A 19,816-nucleotide genomic window follows, 5' to 3' on the forward strand; every position below is an offset into this window, starting at 1 on the left:
GTCTGGTCAGTCCAGTGTCAAAAGTCATGAGGATATCAAGACCCAAGAAGCACAGAACAGACGCTGCAGAAGCAACACTACAGGACAGACCAACAGAAGGAAACTGTCCTGCCTGGCGCACGCACTCACGCTACAAAATAATCCTGCCTCTTCTATTAGCCTGGTGACCCAGCCACAAGCACCCTGAACGTGACCCAGCCTCAACCACCCTCACAGTGGCACCAAGTATATTCAGCCAGCACGCTCCATGCTGCTCTGGCTCCCAGCTCCCATTAGCCACCCCAGATATGCAAATACCAGGTGCCCTCCAACTTAGCTCTCAGGTTGCTGCATGGTAAAGTCCCTCCGCCTCAAGAAATGCACAGGCACCAATTGTCATCTTGGTCAATTGCCAGGCTCATCATCAGCTGCAAAAACAGAGTACCAGCATTCACTAGGACGCCAGCCCCATTGCTCACCTTCTCCACAATGCTGACTACTGCTGATGCAACCTACGATTGTGCTCACGTGTTCCTCTCCGAGTCCAAGGTCCAACAGTGAAACCAGTATCATCCACTCCACCTGGGAAAACAAAGGGATTAAATGTTCGTTGCATTCACAACAACTCAGCCAATGGTGTTGGTTTTTTTTTCTTATTGTTTTTTTTGTCTGTGTGTGTTTCCTGTTTTTTTTTTTTTTTTTTAAATGTTTTAGCTAAACAACATGCAGAGAGCAGACAAGAGACCAGGGGTGTTTCTAGAAGCAACAATCCCCATGCTTTTGCTGCAGCTTTTAATATTGAAAGGACAGCACAACCACTCAAGTAACTGGAACTTTTTCAAATGGAATTAAGTCAAACAGGTTCATCATCACTTGCAAAAACAGAGAACCAGCATTCACTAGCATGCCAGCCCTGATACCCACCTCCTGCAGAACGTTCACTACTACTAAGGCAACATATAATTGTGCAATACCTCTCTGTTCCGACCTCCTTTACCTAACCTGCTCAGTAGCTCCACATGACAAATGGGCCCGGGGGGCGCCGCGCCGAAATGGGGCCGGGCAGCCTTATTCTGCAGAGAAGAAGTAGGTGACCCTGCTCACTCTCTAGGCACTACTGCACTTATGTGGCCAAGGAACCCTACCCCACGGTTTCCCCAAAACAACGTACCTTTTCTTTTTCTTAGTATCTTTTATTTACGTAGAAAGAAAAATCTAGGAGCAGAAGTGATTACATGCCAAAAAAAAAAAAAACAATTCCATTCCACTCACAGGAAAAATCACTTACTTCAGTAGGATATCTGAGACCCAAGTGGCTATGCTGGTGGGTCAAAACACACTACAGGACACTGGGGCCAGGCCCTCTGCTGCACCCACTTAAAACCCATCCCTGCACTCACCAAGGTGCAACCCCAACACAAAAAAAACAGACGCAGCATTTCAGCTTCAACAGCTTTGGGAACTGCTGGAAAGCAAGCTTCATCCTCAGAGAGGCGTGCTCAGGCTACACAGGACAGGGCTTTGGGCACCACTTTGCTTACCAAAGAAGACCGCAATCAGCACCTGCTTCGTTCCAATTCTCAAGAACTAACATCACAGCCCACGTTGCCTGAGACACCTGATAAACAGAAGAGAAAGCAGCCATACCCTTTTCAAGCCATCCCTGCACGTGTCGCTCCTTGATCATCTGCAACCTCTTCTCCAATCCTCAACCGCTTCTGTGGAGAGCCTGCCATGGCACCTGCAAAGCAAGACCCTTCGCACTCACCTCATGCTACTTGGCAGTTCTGCTCCAATCCAGCTCACAACCAGCCCGCCCTTCTCGTGCTGCTCTTCAGAGTGCAGCTTGGCCCCACTCAGCCTGTGCGAGACACCTGCAAAAGAGAAAGAAAACCACAGGCTGAAGCAGCATCCAAAGCCACAGCACAGCTGGGACAGTTACTCTCATCTGCTCCCTTACATCTGCCCCCTCACCTGCCCTCGAGGAAGATGTTTCCATCTGCTCTCTTAGGCCAGCTACAACACCTCGGAAATATAAAATAAACAGGATTTTTACTGTATTTTGTGCAGTTAACTAACTGCAGTGACAACTGCACCCCTAAAGTACCTTCTACATCTGCTCATCGCTCACCTTGCCAAAAGCAGCTCCGGTCGTCAAGTCCCGTGTTGTACACTGTGTTTCACCTTAAACAAATGAAAACAGCCACAAGAGAATCAATCATTCACCTGCCACCATTAGCACCCATCCCTCCACAACACAAAGGGACCCAATTAACGATATTATCGTTTCAAAACAGCAGCCCCCTTGCCTCAGCACCTCAGAAGTAGATCAAGACAGGCACCGAGCTGCCTACCGACTGATGAACAGTTCCAGAAGGAGCTCTTTCCTGTGGGCAGTTCCTACTACGGTATACACTCTACTGGGGACAGGAAAGAAATAAAAATAAAAAAACTCAAAACCCCATATCTGTAAGCTTTCAAGATTCAACAGTACACCATTCAAGCACTATGCAAACAGCTGCTCGCAAGCAGCTCAACTCTGCCAAATCCACATCTGCCAACCTCCAGAGATGACTGTGCCAGCTGTCCTTCAGTATGCGCCCAGAGGCAGATGTCTACGCCAAAACAGTCCCATCAATGTATTAGTACACCCATGCACTGCCACGTTAGCTATTATCACTAACTGCCAGGCAGGACAGCTCCAGACCAAACACGTACACACACAGGCACGCCACAAACACTACAAACAAAACACACAACACTAGGCGCAAGAAAAAGTGACCCCCGGGGGAAAGCCCTATGGCAACAGCAAGTCAGAACAGGTGCTCTGCACCAGACCCTACCAGAGACTCAAATGTCAGGACACGCGACTGGAAGCAACTGCCAGAACTGGGATGGTGGAGGCCTAAAAAGCCTGCCTTCAAGACAAGAGACCAGAAGGATGGGGGCTGAAAACCCCCTAAGAAGACACTTAGGAAATCAATTCCCAAGCAAGAGCTCCTGATGCGGCCCAGATGACTTCTGCAAGAGTGAGGATGGAAACAGACGTGATCTCAAACCGAATATGATGCACAAGACCTGAAACAGATCTGCACTTTCGAGCACTTCTTGTCTTGCAGTCGCTGCTTGATCAGAGCCATGATGACAAAACAAGCATTGAGGCCCTTCAGCACAGCTACCAAGTCGCCTGTCTGGTCAGTCCGGTCTAAAAAGCCAGGAGGATATCAAGACCCGAGAAGCACAGAACAGACACTGCAGAAGCAACACTACAGGACAGACAAACTGAAGGAAACTGTCCTGCCTGGCACACGCACTCATGCTACAAAATAATCCCGCTGCTTCTATTAGCCTGCTGACCCAGCCACAAGCAGCCTGAACCACCCTCACAGTGGCACCAAGTCTATTCAGCCAGCACGCTCCATGCTGCTCTGGCTCCCAGCTCCCATTAGCCACCCAAGATATGCAAATACCAGGTGCCCCACAACTTAGCTCTTAGGTTGCTGCATGGTAAAGTCCCTCCGCCTCAAGAAATGCACAGGCACCGATTGTCATCTTAGCCAATTGAAGGCTCATCATCAGCTGCAAAAAACAGAGTAACAGCATTCACTAGCACGCCAGCCACGATGCCCACCTGCTCCACAATGCTGACTACCGCTGATGCAACATACGGTTCTGCTCACCTCTTCCTCTCCGAGTCCAAGCTCCAACAGTGCAGCCAGTATCATCCACACCACCTGGGAAAACAAAGGGATTAAATGATCATTGCGTTCAGAAGTGACCCAATGGTGGTTTTTTTTTCTTATTGTTTTTTGTGTGTTTCCTGTTTCTTTTTTTTTTTTTTTCAAATCTGCTTTTGCTCAACAGCATGCAGACTGCAGACAAGAAAACTGGGGTGTTTCTAGAAGCAATAATCCCCATGCTTTTGCTGCAGCTTTTAACATTGAAAGGACAACACGACCCAGCAAGTAACTGGAACTTCTTCAAATGGAATTAGCACAAACTTTTATTTGCATTGAAAGAAAAATCTAGGAGCAGAACAGATTATACACCAACAAAATCAATTCCATTCCACCCCCGGGAAAAAAATCACATACTCTCATCCCCTCCTGTCCCTCAGCCGCTTGCCTGCCCCACGTGGCAGATGCTTCCATCTGTTCTCTTCACCCACTTACAGCACCTCTAAAAGGCAAACTGGAATTTTACTCTACTGGATGTAGGAGAATAACTGCAGTGACAACCGCACCCCAAAAACAACAGTTACCTCTGCTCATCACACACCAGAGTCACTGCAGAGGCAGATCGGGTCGAGAGGTCCTGCACTGCACACTGCATTTCAGCCTGAACAAAGGAGAAAGGCAGGAAGAAGATAAACATTCAGCTGCCAGCAGTAGCACCCATCCCTCAAAAACATAAGCAACCCCAGCTTTACTTTTATCCTTTCAAAACAGCAGGCCACTTGCCTCTGGACCTGCAAATTAGGTCCAAGCTTGAAAGGAGCGGCCAGCATCACCCACGCCACCTGGGAACATAAAAGGACAAAATGACCACTGTGCTTGCAAGCACCCACCTGCTACGCTGCTCCTCTATCCCAAACAGTCTCACCCCAGACCCTCTGAGGGAAACACCTGAGCGTCTTCCCTTCGCTTCAGATAAGGGATGACCAGGCTGACACCACTCACCTTCCCTCAGAGCTTCGTGACATGATGATTTCCCTTCCCTCTCCACAACTGAACCAAGCACCTGCAGAGACAAGGGAAACGCACACTCTGAGGCACCTCACAGCCACAGCGTACCTGCTGCAAGACCTCTCTCTTCCCAGCTCCGGTACTTCAGCTGCTCACCAGCTCTGAGATTCTTCACTCACAGCACCACAGCAAACTCTGCCCAGGCCACACAACACACACTACACAAGCTACATTGCTTAAGACATATGAGCTGGAACGTTCCTACCCAACAATCAGTCGCATCGCACAGGAAGGATGCCGCACACTCCTAGAAACCAAACCTACCAGTCCTGAGAAGCTCCCCACATCCACCTGGCAACCACGCTCAGCACACACACTATTCACCCCTCAAAAAAAACAAGAAGTTAGAACATACACATACACACACAAAAAAAAGAAACAACCGAGCTCCACAAATGCCAAAAAGACATGCGCACACAGCAGCCCCGGCAGAGGTAATCACAGACTTACCCTTTGCAGATAAAAAAGGTGACTCTGATACAACCCTGCTCAGTCTCTTGGTAATGCTGCATCTACGCTACCAAGCCACAGGTACCATGCAATCAAGCTGGTTTTAGTCCTCTGCAGAATAAAACGAGTGGGTTTATACATCTAGAGATTAAAGTGCAGCTCAAAAACAGCGGAGTACCCCACCATCCTAGAAAACAATAAGCCACAAACCTCTACTAAACATCCCTCTATTAAGCGAATTCCAAGCACTTAAAAATTCTAGAAATCTATAAACTCCAGCCTGCCTAGAGAACCCTGCAACTGACTAAAGGAAAAACAAAGCACTTACCCCAAGGAGCAGCCCAGGCAGAAGGAGCTCTCTGATAGCATGCCTGGGGCTCATATACCATTCGGCCCCGCCCAGCACCCAAACCCAATCACCTGGAAAAGGGGAGGGGCAAAGCACAAGGAAGTAGAAAGAAAGGAGCAGCAGCTGATTTTTATTTTTTTATTATTATTATTTTATTTTATTTTAAGATCTGCTTTACCTGAAAACCATGCAGAGAGCAGACAGGTGACCTGTGTTGTTTCTAGAAGCAACAATCCCCATGCTTTTGCTGCAGCTTTTAACATTGAAAGGACGACACGACCAGGCCAGTAACTGGAACTTTTTCAAATGGAATTACGTCAAACAGGTTCATCATCACTTGCAAAAACAGAGAACCAGAACTCACAAGCATGCCAGCCCTGACACCGACCTCTTGGGCAACGCTCACTACTACTGATGCAACATGCTACTGTGCAATACCTCTCTGTTCCCAGCTTCTTTACCTCATCTGCTCACTACATTTACCTGAGAAATGGGCCCGGGCAGCGCCGCGCCGAAAGGGGCCCGGGCGGACTTATTCTGCAGAGAAGAAGAAGGTGAGCCTGCTCACTCTCTAGGCACTGCTGCACTTATGTGGTCAAGGAACCATACCCCACGGTTTCCCAAAAACAATGTACCTCGCAACCCCTCATAAACGTACTTCTACTATGTAAATTCAAGGACAAAGTCTAAAAGGCTGCAAGGTCTACCACTCGACAGACAGAAAACACACAGGCAAAAGCACCACAAATATAACAAGCTGTCCCTAAACTTGAAACAGACTACCCCTTACATGCCCACTGCTGCCATTTTCAGACACATGCTCACACAGGGAGCTTCCATGATACACTTCTCCTAAACCCTGCTCCATCACTTTGCCACCAAGGTTTTGACTATGATAATATTTGACATACAGGCAAAGAATCACAGAAAGCCCCGTAATTCTGCAAAAATCAGAAGGGACCCAGAACCACAAAGCAAACACACAAAGTAACATCACCATACTATCCGTAAAAATGCCATAACAACTACTCACCTGAGGAAGAGCTACGTGCAATACAAGCACCTACTAATAGATTGCTTTACAATGACAGATCCCACCAGTTGCCACCTCAAAAAGACATGCGTACCCGTTTCTACTAGGAAACGCATCAGTCCATAGACTCTGACCCACCTAAAGAACCCTCCAAACAACTGAAATAAAACCAAACGCTTACCCAAAAGTGCGGCCCAGGCAGAAGGAGCTCTCTGATGGCATACCTGCAACTCAGTTACCACTAGGTCCCACCTGGAACCTGAAGCCAATCACCTGGGAAAGTGCAGGGGGAAAGCACATGAAAGTAGAAAGAGGAGGAGCAGCAGCTGTGGTTTATTTGCTTTTATAAGGCTTAGCTCAACAGCATGCAGAGTGCAGACAGGAGAACTGAGGTGTTTCTAGAAACAAAAATCCCCATGCTTTTGCTGCAGCTTTGAATATTGAAAGGACAATACATCCAAGTAAGCAACCGATTTCTTTTTCCATCTGGAATTACCTCGATCTTTCATTTACACAGAAAGAACAATCTAGGAGCAGAACTGATTACACGCCAAAAAATAATTCAATTTCATTCCACTCACAGGAAAAAATCACTTCAGTAGGATATCTGAGAATCAAAAGGCTATGCTGGTGGGTCAAAACACACTACAGAACACTGGGGCCAGGCCCTCCGCTGCACCCACTTAAAACCCATCCCTGCACTCACCAAGGTGCAACCCCAACACAAAAAAACAGACGCAGCATTTCAGCTTCAACACAGTTTTGGGAACTACTGGAAAGCAAGCTTCATACTCAGAGAGGCATGCTCACGTTACACAGGACGGGGCTTCGGGCAGCTCTTTGCCTACCAAAGAAGACCATTATCAGCACCTGCTTTGTTCCAGTTCTCAGGAACTAACATCACAGCCCACGTTGCCTGGGACACCTGATAAACAGAAGAGAAAGCAGCCATACCATTTTTAAGCCATCCCTGCACGTGTCGCTCCTTGATGAGCTGCAACCTCTTCTCAAATCCTCAGCCTCTTCTGTGGAGAGCCTGCCATGGCACCTGCAAAGCAAGATGGATACCCTTTCCAATCACCTCGTGCTACTCGGCAGTTCTGCTCCAATCCAGCTCACAACCAGCCCGCCCTTCTCGTGCTGCTCTTCAGAGTGCAGCTTGGCCCCACTCAGCCTGAGACAAAAGTGAAACAAAAAGAAAAGCACAGGCTGAAGCAGCATCCAAAGCCACAGCACAGCTGGGACAGTTACTCTCATCTGCTCCCTTACATCTGCCCCCCTCACCTCCCCTCGAGGCATATGCTTCCATCTGCTCTCTTAGGCCAGCTACAATACCCCTGAAATATAAACAGGATTTTTACTGTATTTTGTGCAGTTAACTAACTGCAGTGACAACTGCACCCCTAAAGTACCTGCTACATCTGTTCATCGCTCACCTTGCGAAAAGCAGCTCCTGTCAAGTCCCGTGTTGTACACTGTGTTTCACCTTCAACAAATGAAAACAGTCACAAGATAGTCATTCACCTGCCAGCATTAGCACCCATCCCTCAACAACACAAAGGGACCCCATTTACAATATTATCATTTCAAAACAGAAGCCCCAATACCTCAGCACCTCAGAAGTAGATCAAGACAGTCACCGAGTTGCCTACCAACTGATGAACAGTTCCAGAAGGAGCTCTTTCCGTGAAAGGTTCCTCCAAAGGTTTACACTCTACTGGGGACAGAATAGTAATAAAAAATAAAAGTTTCAAAACCCCGTATCTGTAAACTTTCAAGATTCAACAGACCTCCTCAAGCACACCGTTCAAGCACTATACAAACAGCTGCTCACAAGCAGATATACTCTCCCAAATCCACATCTGCCAACCACCAGAGATGACTGTGCCAGCTGCCCCTCAGTACGTGCCCAGAGGCCGACCGGATGTCTTTCCCAACACAGTCCCATCAATGTATTAGTACACCCATGCACTGCCACATTAATCACTAACTGCCAGGCAGGACAGCTCCAGACCAAACACATACACACACGGGCACGCCACAAACACTACAAACAAAACACACAACGCAAGGCACAAGAAAAAGTGACCCCCAAAAGGAAAGCCCTACGGCAACAGCAAGTCAGAACAGGTGCTCTGCACCAGACCCTACCAGAGACTCCAATGTCACCACACGCGACTGGAAGCAACTGCCAGAACTGGGATGATGGAGGCCTAAAAAGCCTGCCTTCAAGACAAGAGACCAGAAGGATGGGGACTGAAAACCCCCTAAGACAACTCTCAGGAAATCAATTCCCAAGCAAGAGCTCCTGATACGGCCCAGACGACTTCTGCAAGAGTGAGGATGGAAACAGATGTGCATCATATTCAGCTTGAGATCACAAGACCTGAAACTTATCTGCACTTTAAGCAGCAACTGCAAGACAAAAAGTGCTCGGATCAGAGCCATGATGACAAAACAAGCATTGAGGCCCTTCTGCACAGCTACCAAGTCGCCTGTCTAGTCAGTCCTGTGTAAAAAGTTAGGAGAATATCAAGACCCAAGGAGACCATAATTCACAACGCACAATGGAGAAGCAACACTACAGGACAGACAAACTGAAGGAAACTGTCCTGCCTGGCACACGCACTCATGCTACAAAATAATCCCGCTGCTTCTATTAGCCTGGTGACCCAGCCACAAGCACCCAGAACGTGACCCAGCCTCAACCACCCTCACAGTGGCACCAAGTCTATTCAGCCAGCAGGCACCACGCTGCTCGGGCTCCCAGCTCCCATTAGCCACCCCAGATATGCAAATACCAGGTGCCCCCCAACTTAGCTCTCAGGTTGTTGGATGGTAAAGTCCCTCCGCCTCAAGAAATGCACAGGCACCGATTGCCATCTTAGTCAATTGCCAGGCTCATCATCAGCTGCAAAAACAGAGTAACAGCATTCACTAGCACGCCGGCCATGATGCCCACCTGCTCCACAATGCTGACTACTACTGATGCAACATACAGTTCTGCTCACCTCTTCCTCTCCGAGTCCAAGCTCCAACAGTGCAGCCAGTATCATCCACACCACCTGGGAAAACAAAGGGATCAAATGATCGTTGCGTTCAGAAGTGACCCAATGGTGGTTTGTTTTTTTTATTATTGTTTTTTTGTGTGTGTTTCATGGTTTTTTTTTCGGTTTTTTTTTTGAAATCTGCTTTTGCTCAACTGCACGTAGACTGCAGACAAGAAAATTGGGGGTGTATCTAGAAGGAACAATCCCCATGCTTTTGCTGCAGCTTTTAACATTGAAAGGACAACACGACCCAGCAAGTAACTGGAACTTCTTCAAATGGAATTAACTTAAAATTTTATTTACACTGAAAGAAAAATCTAGGAGCAGAACAGATTATACACCAACAAAATCAATTCCATTCCACCCCCGGGAAAAAAATCACATAATCTCATCCCCTCCTGTCCCTCAGCCGCTTGCCTGCCCCCCATGGCAGATGCTTTCATCTGTTCTCTTCACCCACTTACAGCACCTCTAAAAGGCAAACTGGAATTTTACTCTATTGGATGTAGGAAAATAACTGCAGTGACAATCGCGCCCGTAAAACAACAGTTACCTCTGCTCATCACACACCAGAGTCACTGCAGAGGCAGCTTGGGTCGAGAGGTCCTGCACTGCACACTGCGTTTCACCCTGAACAAAAGAAAAACACAGGCAGAAGATAAACATTCAGCTGCCAGCAGTAGCACCCAACCCTCAAAAACATAAGCGACCCCAGCTTTACTTTTATCCTTTCAAAACAGCAGGCCACTTGCCTCTGTACTTGCAAATTAGGTCCAAGCTTGAAAGGAGCGGCCAGCATCACCCACGCCACCTGGGAACACAAAAGCATACAATGACAACTGTGCTTGCAAGAATCCGCCTGCCACACTGCTCCTCTATCCCAAACAGCCTCACCTCGGAACCTCACAGGGAAACACCTGAGCGTCTTCCCTTCGCTTCAGATAAGGGATGACCAGGCTGACACCACTCACCTTCCCTCAGAGCTTCCTGACATGATGATTTCCCTTCCCTCTCCACAACTGAACCAAGCACCTGCAGAGACAAGGGAAAAGCACACTCTGAGGCACCTCACAGCCACAGCGTACCTGCTGCAAGACCTCTCTCTTCCCAGCTCCGGTACTTCAGCTGCTCACCAGCTCTAACTGAGATTCTACACTCACAGCGCCACAGCAAACTCTGCGCAGGCCACACAACACACCACTACACAAGCTACATTGCTTAAGACATATGAGCTGGAACGTTCCCACCCAACAATCAGTCGCATCGCACAGGAAGGATGCTGCACACTCCTAGAAACCAAACCTACCAGTCCTGAGCAGCTCCCCACATCCACCTGGCAACCACGCTCAGCACACACACTATTCACCCCTCAAAAAAAAAAAATAAACTTAGAACATGCACATACACACAAAAAAAACAACTGAGCTCCACAAATGCCAAAAAGACATGCACACACAGCAGCCCCGGCAGGGGTAATCACAGACTTACCCCTTGCAGATGAAAAGGTGACTCTGATACAACCCTGCTCAGTCTCTTGGCAATGCTGCATCTACGCTGTCAAGCCACATGTAGCATGTAATCAAGCTGCTGAAACTCTCCAGGAGACTAAAACAAGTGTTTTTATACATGTAGAGATTAAAATATGGTGCAAAAACAGGAGCATATGTGACCATCCCAAAAAACAGTGAGACAGCAGCCTCTACTAAATATCCCTCTATTTCAAGCACTTAGAAATCTAGAATTCCAAGCACTTAGAAATACAGAACTCCACAAACTGCAGCCTGCCTAGAGAACCTTGCAACTGACTGAAGGAAACACAAAGCACTGACCCCAAAGAGCAGCCCAGGCAGAAGGAGCTCTCTGATGTCGTGCCTGGGGCTCATATACCTTTTGTCCCCGCCCAGCACCCAAACCAAATCACCTGGGGAAGATGAGGGACAAAGCACAAGAGAGCAGGAAGGGAGCAAGAGAAGCAAGTGTTTTTTTTTTCTTTCTTTTTTAAAATCAGCTTTATCTCAAAAGCATGCAAAGAGCAGGCAAGATATCTGCAGTGATTCTAGAAGCAAAACTCCCCTTTTACTTTCTCTGCAGATATCAATATTGAACTGAAAATATCACCAAGCTAGTAACTGAAACTTTTTGAACTGGAATTAGTTTAAACAGACTCACCCCCATCTGTAAACACAGAGAGCCAGCATTCATCAGAATGCCAGCCCTAATAACCACCTCCTGCACAACGTTCACTACTACTAAGGCAACATATCATTGTGCAATACCTCTCTGTTCCCAGCTCCTTTACCTCACCTGCTCTGTAGCTCCACATGACAAATGGGCCCGGGCGGCGCCGCGCCGAAATGGGCCCGGGCGGCGCCGCGCCGAAATGGGCCCGGGCGGCGCCGCGCCGAAATGGGCCCGGGCGGCGCCGCGCCGAAATGGGCCCGGGCGGCGCCGCGCCGAAATGGGCCCGGGCGGCGCCGCGCCGAAATGGGCCCGGGCGGCGCCGCGCCGAAATGGGCCCGGGCGGCGCCGCGCCGAAATGGGCCCGGGCGGCGCCGCGCCGAAATGGGCCCGGGCGGCGCCGCGCCGAAATGGGCCCGGGCGGCGCCGCGCCGAAATGGGCCCGGGCGGCGCCGCGCCGAAATGGGCCCGGGCGGCGCCGCGCCGAAATGGGCCCGGGCGGCGCCGCGCCGAAATGGGCCCGGGCGGCGCCGCGCCGAAATGGGCCCGGGCGGCGCCGCGCCGAAATGGGCCCGGGCGGCGCCGCGCCGAAATGGGCCCGGGCGGCGCCGCGCCGAAATGGGCCCGGGCGGACTTATTCTGCAGAGAAGAAGGTGAGCCTGCTCACTCTCTAGGCACTACTGCACTTATGCGGTCAAGAGACATTACCCCACTGTTTCCCAAAAACAACTACCTGGAATCACCTAATAAACATACTTCTAATATGTCAATTCGAGGACATCAAGAGTAAAAGGCTGCAAGGTCTGAACACTCGACAGACAGAAAACCCACAGGCAAAACCTCCAGAAATATAACAAACTGTCCCTAAACTTGAAACAGACTACCCCTTATGTGCCCACTGCTGCCATTTTCAGACACATGCTCACACAGGGAGCTTCCATGATACACTTCTCCTAAACCCTGCTCCATCACTTTAACAGCAAGGTTGTAACTTTGATAATATTTGACATACAGGCAAAGAATCACAAAAAGCCCCGTAATTCTGCAAAAATCAGAAGGGACCCAGAACCACAAAGCAAACACACAAAGTAACATCACCATACTATCCGTAAAACTGCCATAACAACTACTCACCTGAGGAAGAGCTGCGTGCAATACAGGCACATACTACTACTAGATTGCTTTACAGTGACAGATCCTACCAGTTACCAACTCAAAAAGATATGCGTACCGGTTTCTACTTCAGAACGCATCAGTCCATAGACTCTGACCCACCTAAAGAACCCTACAACCAACTGAAATAAAACCAAACGCTTACCCAAAAGTGCAGCCCAGGCAGAAGGAGCTCTCTGATGGCATACCTGCAACTCAGTTACCACTAGGTCTCACCTGGACCCTGAAGCCAATCACCTGGGAAAGTGCAAGGGGGAAAGCACAAAAAAAAAATCAGAAACGAGCAGTAGCTGTGGTTTCTTTATTCATTTATATGGCTTAGCTCAACTGCATGCAGAGTGAAGACAGGAGAGCTAGGGTGTTTCTAGAAACAAAAATCCCCATGCTGTTGCTGCAGCTTTGAATATTAAAAGGACAAACTGATTAAGAAAGTAAACTGATTTTTTTTCCCCTCTGGAATTAGCTCAATATTTTATTTACATAAAAAGAAAAATCTAGGAGGAGAACAAATTACGTGGAAAAAAAAACAATTCCATTCCACTCGCAGGAAAAATCACTTACTTCAGTAGGCTACCTGAGAACCAAAAGGCTATGCTGATGGGTCAAAACACACTACAGGACACTGGGGTTCAGGCCCTCCGCTGCACCCACTTAAAACCCATCCCTACACTCATCAAGGTGCAAGCCCAACACAAAAAAAACAAAGCATTTCAGCACCTGCTTTGTTCCGATTCTAAAGACTAACATCACAGCCCATGTCGCCAGTGACACCTGATAAACAGAAGAGAAAGCAGCCATACCCTTTTCAAGCCATCCCTGCACGTGTCGCTCCTTGATCATCTGCAACCTCTTCTCCAATCCTCAACCGCTTCTGTGGAGAGCCTGCCATGGCACCTGCAAAGCAAGACGGATACCCTTCGCACTCACCTCGTGCTACTTGGCAGTTCTGCTCCAATCCAGCTCACAAACAGCCCACCCTTCTCGTGCTGCTCTTCAGAGTGCAGCTTGGCCCCACTCAGCCTGTGCGAGACACCTGCAAAAGAGAAACAAAAGCATAGGCTGAAGCAGCATCCAAAGCCACAGCACAGAGGGAGAGATACTCTCATCTGCTGCCTTACATCTGCCCCCCTCACCTCCCCTCGAGGCAGATGTTTCCATCTGCTCTCTTAGGCCAGCTACAACACCTCGGAAATACAAAATAAACAGGATTTTTACTGTATTTTGTGCAGTTAACTAACTGCAGTGACAACTGCACCCCTAAAGTACCTTCTACATCTGCTCATCGCTCACCTTGCCAAAAGCAGCTCCGGTCGTCAAGTCCCGTGTTGTACACTGTGTTTCACCTTAAACAAATGAAAACAGCCACAAGAGAATCAATCATTCACCTGCCACCATTAGCACCCATCCCTCCACAACACAAAGGGACCCAATTAACGATATTATCGTTTCAAAACAGCAGCCCCCTTGCCTCAGCACCTCAGAAGTAGATCAAGACAGGCACCGAGCTGCCTACCGACTGATGAATAGTTCCAGAAGGAGCTCTTTCCTGTGGGCAGTTCCTACTACGGTATACACTCTACTGGGGACAGGAAAGAAATAAAAATAAAAAATTCAAAACCCCATATCTGTAAGCTTTCAAGATTCAACAGTACACCATTCAAGCACTATGCAAACAGCTGCTCGCAAGCAGCTCAACTCTGCCAAATCCACATCTGCCAACCTCCAGAGATGACTGTGCCAGCTGTCCTTCAGTATGCGCCCAGAGGCAGATGTCTACGCCAAAACAGTCCCATCAATGTATTAGTACACCCATGCACTGCCACGTTAGCTATTATCACTAACTGCCAGGCAGGACAGCTCCAGACCAAACACATACACACACAGGCACGCCACAAACACTACAAACAAAACACACAACACTAGGCGCAAGAAAAAGTGACCCCCGGGGGAAAGCCCTATGGCAACAGCAAGTCAGAACAGGTGCTCTGCACCAGACCCTACCAGAGACTCAAATGTCACGACACGTGACTGGAAGCAACTGCCAGAACTGGGATGATGGAGGCCTAAAAAGCCTGCCTTCAAGACAAGAGACCGGAAGGATGGGGACTGAAAACATCCCTAAGACAACTCTCAGGAAATCAATTCCCAAGCAAGAGCTCCTGATGCGGCCCAGACGACTTCTGCAAGAGTGAGGATGGAAACAGACGCGATCTCAAACCGAATACGATGCACAAGACCTGAAACAGATCTGCACTTTCGAGCACTTCTTGTCTTGCAGTCGCTGATCAGAGCCATGATGACAAAACAAGCATTGAGGCCCTTCAGCACAGCTACCAAGTCGCCTGTCTGGTCAGTCCTGTGTAAAAAGCCAGGAGGATATCAAGACCCGAGAAGCACAGAACAGACACTGCAGAAGCAAACAGGACAGACGAACAGAAGGAAATTGTCCTGCATGGCGCACGCACTCAAGCTACAAAATTATCCCGCTGCTCCTGTTAGCCTGGTGACCCAGCCACAAGCACCCAGAACGTGACCCAGCCTCAACCACCTTCACAGTGGCACCAAGTCTATTCAGCCAGCTGCCTCCATGCTGCTCTGGCTCCCAGCTCCCATTAGCCACCCCAGATATGCAAATACCAGGCGCCCCCCAACTTAGCTCTCAGGTTGTTGGATGGTAAATTCCTTCCACCTCAAGAAATGCACAGGCACCGATTGTCATCTTAGTCAATTGAAGGCTCATCATCAGCTGCAAAAACAGAGTAACAGCATTCACTAGCACGCCGGCCATGATGCCCACCTTCTCCACAATGCTGACTACTGCTGATGCAACATACGGTTCTGCTCACCTGTTCCTCTCCGAATCCAAGATCCAACAGTCCAGCCAGTATCATCCACACCACCTGGGAAAACAAAGGGATTAAATGTTCGTTGCAATCACAACAAGTCAGCCAATGGTGTTTTTTGTTGTTGTTGGTTTTTGTGTGCGTTTCCTTTATTTCTTTTTTTTAAATCTGCCTTAGCTCAACAGCATGCAGAGCACAAACAAGAGAACTGGGGTGTTTCTAGAAGCAACAATCCCCATGCTTTTGCTGCAGCTTTGAATATTAAAAGGACAACACGACCCAGCAAGTAACTGGAACTTTCTTAACTGGAATTAGCTCAAACTTTTATTCACATTGAAAGAAAAATCTAGGTGCAGAACAGATTATACGCCAACAAAATCAATTCCATTCCACCCCCAGGAAAAAATCACATACTCTCATCCCCTCCTGTACCTCAGCCGCCTGCCTGCTCCACATGGCAGATGCTTCCATTTGTTCTCTTCACCCACTTATAGCACCTCTAAAAGGCAAACTGGAATTTTACTCTACTGGATGTAGGAAAATAACTGCAGTGACAACCGCACCCCAAAAATAACAGCTACCTCTGCTCATTACGCAGAGTCACTGCAGAGGCAGCTCGGGTTGAGACGTCCTGCACTGCGCACTACACACTGCATTTCAGCCTAATGAAAGGCAAAACACAGGCAGAAGATAAACATTCAGCTGCCAGCAGTAGCACCCATCCCTCAACAACAAAAGGCACCCCATCTTTAGTTTTATCCTTTCAAAACAGCAGGCCATTTGCCTCTGTACCTGAAAATTAAGTCCAAGCTTGAAAGGAGCGGCCAGCATCACCCACGCCACCTGGGAACACAAAAGGATACAATGACCACTGTGCTTGCAAGCACCCACCTGCCACACTGCTCCTCTATCCCAAACAGCCTCAACTCAGACCCTCACAGGGAAACACCTGAGCGTCTTCCCTTCGCTTCGGATAAGGGATGACATGGCTGACACCACTCACCTGCCCGCAGAGCTTCGTGACATGAAGATTTCCCTTCCCTCTCCACAACTGCACAAAGCACCTGCAGAGACAAGAGAAACACACACTCTGAGGCACCTCACAGCCACAGCGTACCTGCTGCAATACCTCTCTCTTCCCAGCTCCGGTACTTCAGCTGCTCACCAGCTTTAACTCAGGTTCTTTGCTCACAGCAGCACAGCAAACACTGCCCGGGCCACACAACACACACTACACAAGCTACAATGGCTAAGACACACAAGCTGGAACGTTCCGGCCAACAATCAGTCGCATTGCACAGGAAGGCTGCCGCACACCCCGAGAAACCAAACCTACCAGTCCTGAGCAGCTCCCCACCTCCTCCTGCCAACCACGCTCAGCACACACACTATTTGCCCCTCAAAAAAAAACAAAAACTTAGAACATACACACACAAAAAACAACTAAGCTCCATAAATACCAAAAAGACATGCACACACAGCAGCCCCAGCAGGGGTAATCACAGACTTACCCTTTTGCAGAGGAAAGAGCAGACTCTGATACAACCCTGCTCAGGCTCTTGGTAATGCTGCATCTACACTGCCACCTCGGACCCTTACAGGGAAACACCTGAGCATCTTCCCTTCAGATAAGAGATGACCAGGCTGACAACACTCACCTTCCCTCACTGCTCCGTGACACGAGTATTTCCCTTTCCTGTCCACGACTGCACAAAGCACCTGCAAAAAAAAAGACAGAAAAGCGCACTCTGAGGCACCTCACAGCCACAGTGTACCTGCTGCAATAATACCTCTCTCTTCCCAGCTCTCTCCAGCTGGGAGAGAGTGGTATTATTGCAGCAGGTACACTGTGGCTGTGAGGTGCCTTCAGCTGCTCACCAGCTCTGAGATTCTTCGCCCACAGCACCACAGCAAACTCTGCCAGGGCCACACAACACACACTACACAAGCTCAATTGCCTAAGACACACAAGCTGGAACGTTCCAGCCCAACAATTAGTCACGTCACAGGAAGGATGCCGCACACTCCTAGAAACCAAACCTACCAGTCCTGAGCAGCTCCCCACCTCCTCATTCTAACCACACTCAGCAAACACACTATTTGACCACCAAAAAAAAAAAAAAAAAAGAACATGCATACACACAAAGAAAAACAACTGAGCTCCACAAATGCCAAAAAGACATGCACACACAGCAGCCTCGGCAGGGGTAATCACAGACTTACCCTTTGCAGATAAAAAAGGTGACTCTGATACAACTCTGCTCAGTCTCTTGGTAATGCTGCATCTACGCTCTCAAGCCACATGTAGCCGCTAATCAAGCTGGTTTTAGTCCTCTGCAGAATAAAACGAGTGGGTTTATACGTCTAGAGATTAAAGTGCAGCTCAAAAACAGAGCAGTATCGCACCATCCTAAAAAACAATAAGCCACAAACCTCTACTAAACACCCCTCTATTAAATGAATTCCAAGCACTTAAAAATTCTAGAAATCTATAGACTCCAGCCTGCCTAGAGAACCCTGCAACTGACTGAAGGAAAAACAAAGCACTTACACCAAGGAGCAGCCCAGGCAGAAGGAGCTCTCTAATACCATGCCTGGGGCTCATATACCATTTGGCCCCGCCCAGCACCCAAACCCAATCACCTGGAAAAGGGGAGGGGCAAAGCACAAGGAAGTAGAAAGAAAGCAGCAGCAGCTGTTTTTTATTATTTTCTTTGTTTTTTGTTTTTTTTTTTTTTTTTTTTTTTTAAAAGATCTGCTTTACTTGAAAAACATGCAGAGAGCAGACAGGAGACCTAGGGTGTTTCTAGAAGCAACAATCCCCATGCTTTTGCTGCAGCTTTTAACATTGAAAGGACAACACGACCCAGCAAGTAACTGAAACTTTTTCAAATGGAATTAGCTCAAACTTTTATTTGCATTGAAAGAAAAATCTACGAGCAGAACAGACTATACACCAACAAAATTAATTCCATTCCACCAAGGTAGTATCTGAAACTTTTTGAACTAGAATTTGTTTAAACAGACTCATCCCCATCTGTAAACACAGAGAACCAGCATTCAACAGCATGCCAGCCCTAATAACCATCTCCTGCACAACGTTCACTACTACTAAGACAACGTATTATTGTGCAATAACTGTCTGTTCCCAGCTCCTTTACCTCACCTGCTCAGTAGCTCCACATGACAAATGGGGCCGGGCGGCGCCGCGCCGAAAGGGGCCCGGGCGGACTTATTCTGCAGAGATGAAGGAGGTGAGCCTGCTCACTCTCTAGGCACTGCTGCACTTATGTGGTCAAGGAACCATACCCCACGGTTTCCCAAAAAAAACGTACCTGGCAACCCCTCATAAATGTACTTCTACTATGTAAATTCAAGGACAAAGTCTAGAAGGCTGCAAGGTCTAAACACTCGACAGACTGAAAACACACAGACAAAAGCTCCAGAAATATAACAAGCTGTCCCTAATCTTGAAACAGACTACCCCTACCCCTGCTTTACTTGAAAAACATGCAGAGAGCAGACAGGTGACCTGTGGTGTTTCTAGAAGCAACAATCCCCATGCTTTTGCTGCAGCTTTTAACATTGAAAGGACAACACGACCAGGGCAGTAACTGGAACTTTTTCAAATGGAATTACGTCAAACAGCTTCATCATCACTTCCAAAAATAGAGAACGAACATTCACTAGCGTGCCAGCACTGATAGCCACCTCCTGTACAACACTGACTACTACTGATGCAACATACCACTGTGCAATACCTCTGTTCCCAGCTCCTTTACCTCACATGCTCAGTAGCTCCACCTGAGAAATGGGCCCGGGGCGGCGCCGCGCTGTAACGGGCCCGGGGCAGCACCGCGCTTAAATGTTTTGGATACTAAAAGGACAAAATGACCAAGCAAGTAGTTGATTTTTTTTTCCCATCTGGAATTAGCTCAAGCTTTTATTTACATAGAAAGAAAAGTCTAGGAGCAGAACTGATTATGCGCCAAAAAAAAAATTCAATTCCATTCCAC

The 19,816-nt window shown here is 48.2% G+C and overlaps 2 long non-coding RNA genes across 2 annotated transcripts; both read right to left on the minus strand.

Moving 5' to 3' along the window:
- Window positions 1–263: 263 nt before the first annotated feature.
- LOC137855174 (uncharacterized) lies at window positions 264–1,590 on the minus strand. Its single transcript, XR_011095561.1, has 3 exons — window positions 1,521–1,590; window positions 496–561; window positions 264–407 (listed from the first exon to the last, which is right to left on the minus strand). It is a non-coding gene; the product is annotated as an uncharacterized lncRNA (long non-coding RNA).
- A 4,111-nt stretch (window positions 1,591–5,701) lies between these two features.
- Window positions 5,702–15,032, minus strand: LOC137855328 (uncharacterized). The gene is made up of 4 exons (XR_011095681.1): window positions 14,248–15,032; window positions 13,934–13,990; window positions 13,758–13,851; window positions 5,702–6,829 (listed from the first exon to the last, which is right to left on the minus strand). It is a non-coding gene; the product is annotated as an uncharacterized lncRNA (long non-coding RNA).
- Window positions 15,033–19,816: the final 4,784 nt, after the last annotated feature.

Source organism: Anas acuta, chromosome 4 (assembly GCF_963932015.1).
Source record: "Anas acuta chromosome 4, bAnaAcu1.1, whole genome shotgun sequence".
NCBI lineage: Eukaryota > Metazoa > Chordata > Aves > Anseriformes > Anatidae > Anas > Anas acuta.